This window comes from Miscanthus floridulus, chromosome 1 (genome assembly GCF_019320115.1).
Source record: "Miscanthus floridulus cultivar M001 chromosome 1, ASM1932011v1, whole genome shotgun sequence".
In the NCBI taxonomy this organism is placed as follows: domain Eukaryota; kingdom Viridiplantae; phylum Streptophyta; class Magnoliopsida; order Poales; family Poaceae; genus Miscanthus; species Miscanthus floridulus.
In genome coordinates, this window is record NC_089580.1 from 142,105,218 (window position 1) to 142,115,395 (window position 10,178).

The window sequence follows — 10,178 nt, forward strand, 5'->3', positions numbered from 1 at the left end:
CGTGGGGTCAGGACACTCGGACGGACCCGAGATGCGTCCGAACGTGCCCCTGAATCTGGGCGTCTGGGCGCTAGGAGCACCGATCTACAAAAGCCAAAATAACTTATGGCGTGGAACAAAAGGATATTCTTTTTGATATAATTGTTGGAGATGCTCTAAACGGGCCACATCAACAGTCCTAAAAGAGACGGGACACACCGTGAGATTTTTTTTATTTCTAACACTTTTTTAAACTATTTTCAAAACTAACACTGTTTATTTTTTTCAAAACTAACACTTTTGGCCGCACCTATTGCCATGGCGTGGCGTGGCGGCGCGGCAGAGGGGGTGATGTGGCACCGGCCCGGGCCCTGACCGGCTGACATAGTAGGGCTGCCGCGCCGTAGATCTTGGCGCGGCAGTGCCACACCACGCCGCACGGCGTGGCAGCGCTGACTATATGTCGCTCTGCGAGCCTCCCTCTTTCTATCTGCCTTACTTCAAACAGAGGTGGAGGGCGACCGTGCCACCCCCTCCCACCTCTCCCAAGGGCTATCGTCGCTCGACCCTCCCTCCCTTCCATTCCCCCAAAGCTTCTCCTCAGCCTTGGTCACGGTAATGATACTCTTATTTATCGTTTGAATGGTGGATTCAAATATTATGAATGGTAGTTAGGGTTTGGAGGAAATTATATTTGGAAACTATGGGCTAGGGTTTGAAGGAAGATATTAGTTCGATTTTATTAATGTTAAGGTTAATTAGTTAGTTAGAAGTATGTTTACCATGTTTAGTGTAAGGTTTATTTTTGTTCGTATAAGTGTTGGTTATATTATTTTGGTTGTAATGCAAATGGTTCTCTTTTACATTAATTTGCGATGTTTTAATTGATGTTAAATTACAACCATTTTATTAGATGAAAGATATGTTTCGGTAGCAGTTGTGGCAAAAACAGGGTCATCCTAGAGAATTGTACCTCGACGCGTCTAGCAAAGATGCCCCCGTCCCTCCTGACCTCCATGTCCCTAATTGTGACTGTGGTTTCCCAAGCGACATGTTTCAATCGAGGCATCCGGACACAGCGCGCGTGTTGCTTCTACACATATAGTTGTTTTAATGTAAATAATTATTTTTGTACCTTTTTTCTTCATTTGTGTTAGTAGGTTACTAATATTTTATTGGAATCTTATTGTGCAGGCCCATGAGAGGTGCTTTTTCTTTTAGTGGATCAATGGTACAGACAAGTTTGACCCAAGGTACCTCCTTTTCGACGATTGATGGAGAGGGAGACATCCACGTGAGCACTTCAAGCGGTCGGTTCCACCTCCCCCTAACCCCCTCCAATGACGGCTAAGGAGAAGCACCTAGCCATAGTTAGACGACTTGAGGAATCTCCTCTGTGCGATTATGGAGATCGAGTTGTGATAAACCCTAAGAATACGTTGGAGTCTGTCCCAATAAACACGAAGTAAGTGGAAAGTATATCTGTTTAAATGTTTATCTCTATGTGTGCATGTACTAATCTATTCACTTCTAGTGCTTTGGATTTGTGAAGTGTCATTTTAAGGAGTGGCTCTATGGTCCTAAGAATCAATGGCCAGAGCCACCAAAGGTAAAGGGAAAGAAGAAAGAAAGAATAATCATCGAAGCACATCCTATCATGTGTGAATGTGGTGTTAAAGCCAATTACGGCCTAGTCCCTTTTAGAGCTTGGAATAGGCCATTGGTGCGGCCATATGGTTGACTATGATGTGGTTGGTTACTGTTGTGGAAGATATGAAATCATATTTTTTTATCTTTTGCAAAGACTTATGATCTACTTTTTTGTTTGAACAGAGCACTAGGAAATGCAAGTGGGAATCTTATGATGGTTAAGCTAAGTTCTTGGATGAACTAAAGGGGAGGTAAGTAATTGTATGGAAGAGGGGACATAAACCTCAGTACGTTGACCTCTTCGTTAAACTACACATAAAAAAGATGCGTGAGTTTGCTAGACAGTGCGGTATTCGTAACCCTATCGGTGTTAGGCTTGACAAATGGGGGTTGGAGAGACGGAGGGCGTTAGAGGAGGAGAGGGCAAGGAAGGAGGCAAGGGAGGAGGAAAGAGTATAGATGCAGGTCTTGAACGACCATGTTGTTGCATTGTGCGCTAGTGGGTCATTGGAAGCCTTGTTATTTTCATTGGCTGCTTTTAAATGTAATATAATCGCATTGCTAACTTGTTGCATTTTATACATGAAGGGATTGGATGCAGCGAGGACCACGCCATAGAGGTGGCCTGTGCAAGATTTGAGGAAAAGAAGTTACATGTGCACAGAACGTGAGCTGGTCGCACTATTCAATCTTCGATTGTGTTGTCCGATGAGGGGGACGAGGATGAGGACGACACTGCCAGGTTGAGCGATCTCATTGCTTTAGTTGAGGTGGGCTTGTAGGCAGAGGAGGATGAGGACAACACTGGCAGACTAAGCGAGCTCATCGCTCTAGCAGAGGAGGGCTTATAGATGGAGGAGGATGAGGACGTGTTCTTCTCTCAGGTCATAGAGGCCACAGATGAAGCGGGGGCTGCTTACTACAGGCGACAGGCTGATCAGAGCAATATAGGTGAGCCTAGCCACATGAATGAGGCAGAGGAGAACGCGTTCTTGTCTTAGGCCATAGATGAAGTGGAGGCCGCATACTACAGGCGACAGGCAGAACAGAGCAATGCAGGTGAGCCTAGCCATAGCAATGAGGTTGTGGTAGAGGATTGGTACTCGGACGATGAGTTGCTTACTCAGTATGTTTCTGACTAAGGATTTGTGATTGCGTCGTGTGTTAGTTCCATGCTTTAGATTTGATAGTTCCATGCTTTATTAATGAACAATGTTGTTATGTACTAGAACTTTCAATGTGTTGTCTTGTGTATCATTTGAACTATTGATGTATTCAAACTTTCAATGAGTAGCCTAAGTGCTTTCGAAGTGGTTAAGAAGAAGAGTGTTTTATTTGAACTATTGTTGTATTGTACCCATCCATTTGTCACCCTCTGATCCATCCAACTATAACCCAAGTTTTTATAATAATAACGTACATGAGTAACTTAGGTGTTGGGATGACAAGCTTGATGATCCATCTAACTATAATCCATGTACTTGTCTTTGCAAGACCTATGAGAAACTACTGTCGATCGTCACCATAAGGCATTGTTTGCGCTTAGCCTGGCCTAGGTTCTACCGCGCCATCGCCAAAGGCACGGGAAGCTTGACGCGCCAGGGCAAATGGTGCGGCAAGACTGTTGTGTCATCCATCTAGGCGCGGCAAGGCCTAGACGCTGTTTCCAGCAGACCGAAGCCAAGCAAGCTCAACATATGTTCAACATAAGCAGACCCAGATGTGTGAATACATTAGGCTCGACATAAGTTCAGCACATGCACAAGTGTTCAAGTTGCTACATAAGACTTGATTCGTTCGACACGACACGTTGCTACATAACACTCGAAGCAAATTAAGATCATGACCACATAAGTTCGACCAAGTGCACAAGTTGGTACGTAGGTCTTCAATCACAAGTGCAACTAGTACATAATTTGGGTACTACATGAACTCCAAAATAAGTGCACAAGTTGATGGTCGTCTTGCTGACATGATCCTTCAAGATCTTGAGCATCTCAAGGCCTTGGTAAAGGTGTACCTACATTATCATCAGAAGGGTAACTAAGGAGGCAAGGCAATAAGTTTTGCAATTTAGGATACTTGGAAAATAAAACATGGGCTATGCTTACTTAGACCCTACGTCCTGGGAGTGTATGGGTTACTCGGACGTGTATGTCTCTTCGTATTTGTAGGCAACACATTAGGAGTGTACCCAACGTCGGTGTGGTCACGATGGCGGGGCTGATGGTCATACTGCTGCATACCGCTTGTACCATGCAAGTATAAGACAGGCAAGACTAGTTACAATCTTTACCATTGCTAGTTTGTAAAGGCTAGGTATTTAAAAAAAGTACCATTGTTAGTACCTGTTCGTCTCCTTGGGTACCAAGCAGGGCACCACCTAGCTGAGACATGCTAATCTTGTTCTGCTGCCAAGGGTTCCTTTAGTGGTGGTGTATGTGGAAGCCTAGGGCCTCCTCGTTGTCCTCATCTGTAGGCCCCTTCCCAGCGCTATAGTGTGGTGGTGTACACACAGCGGAAGTCATACCTGTCACCAGCTCATGAGAGCCGGCTGGTGTCCTCAAAGAGGCTAAAGCCATGCCACCCGGCCGCACTGGGTACTCGGGTTCCTCCCACATAGTGTCCATGTAGCTCAACTTCTGAGCTAGCTTCCTACAGCTCTTCTTCACTTTCTGCATGAACAGACGTTAAAGATAATGCATTGAGACTAAAAGAACATTTTCAAAGTGGACAAGTTTATGTGTACCTCCACAAAGGCCTATAGAACGCCTGGGCCCTGCCCTCTAGACTCGTGAAGTCAAAACGCTGCTTCATTGGACAACCTTGACAATTGTGTGGCCTGGGTACAGAAACACGGTTGGACCATTTTAGTACACTTACTAAATACCAAATAGATAACAAATTGTAGCATTCGAGTATCTTACCACATATCTTTGAAGCAGGGCTCTCCGTGGTTGTGTCTCCTTGAAAGCTCTAGTTTGGTTTTGGTGAATTGATGGAACCCTAAGTGCTAACCTAGTTTATCAAGTGATCATGATATAGGTAGCACACTTCAAGTGATGAAGCAAATGAAGATCATGACATGATGATGGTAATGCCATGATGATGATCAAGTGCTTAGACTTGAAAAGAAGAAAGAGAAAAATAAAAGGCTTAAGACAAAGGTATAAATAATAGGAGCCATTTTATTTTGGTGATCGAGACACTTAGTGAGTGTGATCACATTTAGAATCGATAGCCGTACTATTAAGAGGGGTGAAACTCATATCGAAATGCGGTTATCAAAGTGCCACTAGATGCTCTAACTCATTGCATATGCATTTAGGATCTAGTGGAGTGCTAACACCCTTGAAAATGTTTGTGAAAATATGCTAACATATATATGCACAAGGTGATACACTTGGTAGTTGGCACATTTGAGCAAGGGTTAGAAACTTCACTGGCGGAGTGTCCACCCATAGAGTGCGGACAGTCCGACGGTGCCATCGGCGCCCTATATAGAAAACATGGAGGTCACTGAAAGTGACCGGACGCTGGCCTCAGTTGGACCGACGCGTCCGGTCAGTAGAAGCTACAAAGATGTTGGCGTCAGTCTTTGACCAGACGATGGGTCACTTGGTGACCAGACGCTAACAGGGTGCGTCTGGTCTAGCTGACGTGGTAGCACACAGGGGAGTCGCCATGTGATCGAACGCTAGGTGTGTCCAATCGAGCATGATCGGACGCGTCCGGTCGTGAAAAGTGGTCTCTGGATGCTTACTAGAAACGACCGGACGTTGGGGTTCAGTGTCCGATCATTTTAAGCTGCTGCGTCTAGTCATCACATGACCGTTGAGATCGAGCGCTCAATATTTGAAGAGAGGGGACACGTGGCACGCATCGCATGACCGGACGCTGAGGTCCAGCATCTGATTGATATGACCAGAGCATACGGTCACCCCGTGTTGTGCCCAGTGAAGGAGTACAATGGCTCTATTTTGTGGGGGCTTCCATTTAAGCCCCATAGCCGGCTCAAGCTTACTCTCTTGGCCACTTACATTGACATAGCAACCTTGTGAGCTTAGCCAAAGCCCTCCCACTCAGCTCCATCATTGATTCATCATCTTTGTGAGATTAGGAGAGAATCCAAGTGCATTGCTTGAGTGTTTGCATCTAGAGGCACTTGGTGTTCGTGTTTCACTGCGGGATTCACTTGTTACTCTTGGTGGTTGCCGCCACCTAGATGGCTTGGAGCAGTGAGGATCGTTGAGCGGAGGTTGGTGGTTGTCTCCGGCTAAGATCGTGGTGATTGTGAGGGGTTCTTAATCTTTCCCTGGCGGAGAGCCAAAAGGTACTCTAGTGGATTGCTCATGGCTTGTGTGATCCTCATCTTATGTTGGTTGTGCGGCACCCTATCGAGGGTTTGGCATATGATGCCAATTAGCACGTGAACCTCTAAGTGAGTGAATCGCCACAATGAGGAGTAGCTTGCCGGCAAGCAAGTGAACCTCGGTAAAAAAATCATTGTGTTCATCATTTGATTCTGAGGTGATTGGTCTTCATTGGTATTCATTCTTGTGATTGATTGGCTCCTTCCTCGACACGACGGTATAAACAAATTGGTCACTCTCTTTACTTTACCGCAAACTAGTTGTCAAGCTCTTTAGTGTAGCTAGTTGTGAGAGCTTGTTAGTTTGGTTAGTGTGGCTCTTTAGTTAGCCTTTAAGAGCACATTAACTTAGTGTAGTGTCATAGCTATTGTGTGGATAGAAACTTTATAAACTAGAATTGTGGTAGGTGGCTTACATTTTTAGTAGGCTAGCGCAACACTTGTTTCGCCTCATAATTATCTAACTGGATTGTTAAGTGTTGTTGTAGAATTTTTAATAGGCTATTCACCCCCCCTCTAGCCATTAGGACCTTACACTCATCCCTAGTGGCAATGTCGTACACATCTTCAATGGCATCTACCTCTGAGTTCTCGTCAATGGCGTCCTTAGTGTAGGGGGCCTTGATATGTGTCCTCGTAGACCTATGAAGCCACTGTAGGTACTCATCGAAGGTGTGCTGGTCGTGTGGTAGATCCGCACCGACCGGTCGCCACTCCCTGGTCTCCCACAACTGGATGAACTCATAGTGCTCCACACACCAATCCTTCTACTTGTACCTCTTCCTATGGTTGTACCTACAACAAAATGATTGTTAGTTCTAGCACACACACCTCACAATTGTAGCTTTGTTATGAATTGATAATGCACCCGTGCAATTTTTGGTTGGTGGAGTAAAGCGGTGGTGGGTAGCCTGTAATTCTTCTGAACTGCCTGCAAACCATGATGGGCAAGTGGATCTCGACCATGTGGAAGAAAATAAGAGGGACGTTGCAGCGATACTTGTCTGGCTCTTCCCTAGTGATAGGACTCAGGTACTGCTGGAGCTCCGGAGCATCCCAAGGACACCAAGTGACCTGAACATTTCATAATTAAGTTAGCTTGTGATATAGTGTATATCTAATAAGACACATGTATGTTACCAAAGATAGCGTAACCTGGTGTTGTGTCAGGACGTCGAGGTAGTCCGTGTATTCCTTGTACATGCACCTCGCACTCCCTCTAACTAACTCTGCTTCCTTCTAGATATACAGAGCAGTAGGCAATGTATCCTGCCCGTTCCAATGTTGCATTGAACACGACAATGAATTAGCCAATCATAATTTTATGATATGTAACAACTTCGAAGTAACCTGTGAACCGAAGTACTTATAGGCAAACCATCAAGAAGGGGCCTCCCAATGGGTGAAATATCCTAATGGCTAGAGGAGGGTGAATAGCCTATTAAAAAATTCTACAATACTTAACAAACCAGTTAGACAATAATGAGGCAAAGCAAGTATTGCGCTAGCCTACTAAAATTACAAGCCACCTACCACAATTCTAGTTTATATAGTTTCTATCCACATAATAGCTATGTCACTACACTAAGTAAGTATGCTCTCAAATGCTAACTAAAGAGCCACACTAACCAAACTAACAAGCTCTCACAACTAGCTACACTAAAGAGCTTAGCAACTAGTTTGCGGTAATGTAAAGAGAGTAAGCAAGATAGTTATACCACCGTGTCGAGGATGGAGCCAATCAATCACAAGAATGAATACCAATGAAGATCAATCAGCTCCAAATCAAATGATGACCCAATGATTTTTTACCGAGGTTCACTTGCTTGTCGGCAAGCTAGTCCTCGTTGTGGAGATTCACTCACTTGGAGGTTCACGTGCTAATTGGCATCACACGCCAAATCCTCAATAGGGTGCCGCACAATCAACACAAGATAAGGATCACACAAGCTATGAGCAATCCACTAGAGTACCTTTTGGCTCTCCACCGGGGAAAGGTTAAGAACCCCTCACAATCACCATGATCGGAGCCAGAGACAATCACCAACCTCCACTCGACGATCCTTGCTGCTCCATGTAACAGAACCGACCAATTATACGAGATTAAGTAAGAAAATCTTTCGTCGAAGCAGATAATTTAGCAAACTTAAGCCCGTATAACCCGGTAGTCCGTGAAACCACGAAGGATTTCAAACCAATCGACATACAAACCAAGATCGTACAAGTTAGCAAGTACCGTCACATGTTACATAAAGTTCGCAATGACAATAGGATACATCAGAGTTTAGAAAATAAAGTTATTACAAACCAGGTTCAATCTGAAATAGCGGAAGCAAATAGTTTCAAAGCACACACACACACTTTTAGTTCCAATACAGTGCCAGTAGGTAGTCATCTCCAACAAAAGCATCAGATGAGAGATACGGAGTGACCATTGCCCTTAGTCCTAGTTGTCACCCATCACCGGGTACAGGCAGTTAATGCAATAGCTGTAGTACATTTGACCATCTGCAACAACAATGGGAACAATGCCCTGAGTACAAGAAGGTACTCAGCTAGACTTACCCGTCTTAAACCAAAATAAGATGACACCAAGGATTATGCAAGGCTTTCTTTAGTGGGCTAGCCGACTGGTTTGCAAAAAGCATAAACTATCATGAAGAAACCATTTTAAGTACTTTGCATCATCTTTATTATAACCTATCCATCTAGGTAAGCACCTATACTATAGCAATCACTTGATTAACCAATAACATCCAGTTACCAATTTAGATTTAGCATATCCCATACCATCCAGATAACCATCATTGTTCCATAATAATTACTACGATGCCGTAGCTCGAGTCAAGTGCTCACTATCCAAGAGCGATGGTGATTCGAATCGATTCTTAACCAGCTGGTGATTTATTCCTCACACAAACCACGCTTCCCCTGTCAGGGTCGCTTAGATCACCAATGACACTTTCCAAGTAGCCGTGGGATAACTGCCAGGACCACACTACCTAGGGACCACCTGACTGCCAGGACGCACCTTGGGCTCACTCTTCGCATCCCCCATCATACCCCCTTCAGCACCAGTTTGCCAATCCAGGTTTATCCCGGCTCGAATAGTGTCACTAGCTTCGCGGTCGAAAGGTACTTTATTCGGTCAGCTAAATGTGAGGCATGCGTTCAACATGATAAGAGGGATGAGCAACGATCGATCCTTAATCGACATAGACAGAAACTAACAGCACCCTAGAACCCTGTCTGGTTGCCTCCAACTTTTTCCGTCCGGTCTCCAATTATCCATCACACATGGTTAGTTCTAGGATATCATTCTTTCCATAGCTAAATTCTTCCAGTAACCACCTATAATGTAGGTGATCGGATTATCACTGATCGCTACCAGTCTAAGCAAGGCTAAGCAGTTATTCGATCCTGACCTAATAGGGTAACAAGGTAGTAAGGTAGGCAATGATAGTAATAAATGCATCAACGGTTTCAATCAACTCCTACCACTTAATGCGATAATATATAAACTCATATATATAGAAAGAATTGCTTTTATAAAGTAGGAGACTTAGAATGCTCCAGTGCTTGCCTCGTTCGAACGAACTAGGTTGATGATCCACGCACTCGGGCAAGTCCTCTCCCGACTCCTCTTCCTTTGGCACCTCCTGTGCCTGGACTTCTTGTGGATCTGTCTCGGTCGGCTCTTCCTAAACTACTGCTAGCAACTCCTCCTGCAATCCTGTATGATGCAGATGTATGAGTGCTAATGCATAGGTGCATCGAAGAGATGACGTGTAATGATCATGATACATGAAATGTAGATGAACATGTTCAACTGTATCGGGCATAGTAGAAGTAAAGCCCTTCTACAAGGTAGCCAACATCATCGAAGAACATGTACTACTATACTACTACTGCAACCATGGTACTAGCATGCCAAGTCACCACAACAATCTAAGATGCTTCAAAGATACACCAAAGCAAACATTATTAACTAATCATGCGTTAAAGAAGATTTGTTTATTTCATTTTAAACTAGGGCTACAACAGCAACATATATTTCTGGTGCTCATAAAAATTTGAGAAAATTACAGTAGCATAGTACTATCCTAAGTAGACTACCATAAAATTTTCATTGCATTTAGATAAGTATAATAGCCTACACAAAAATGACAAGCTATGG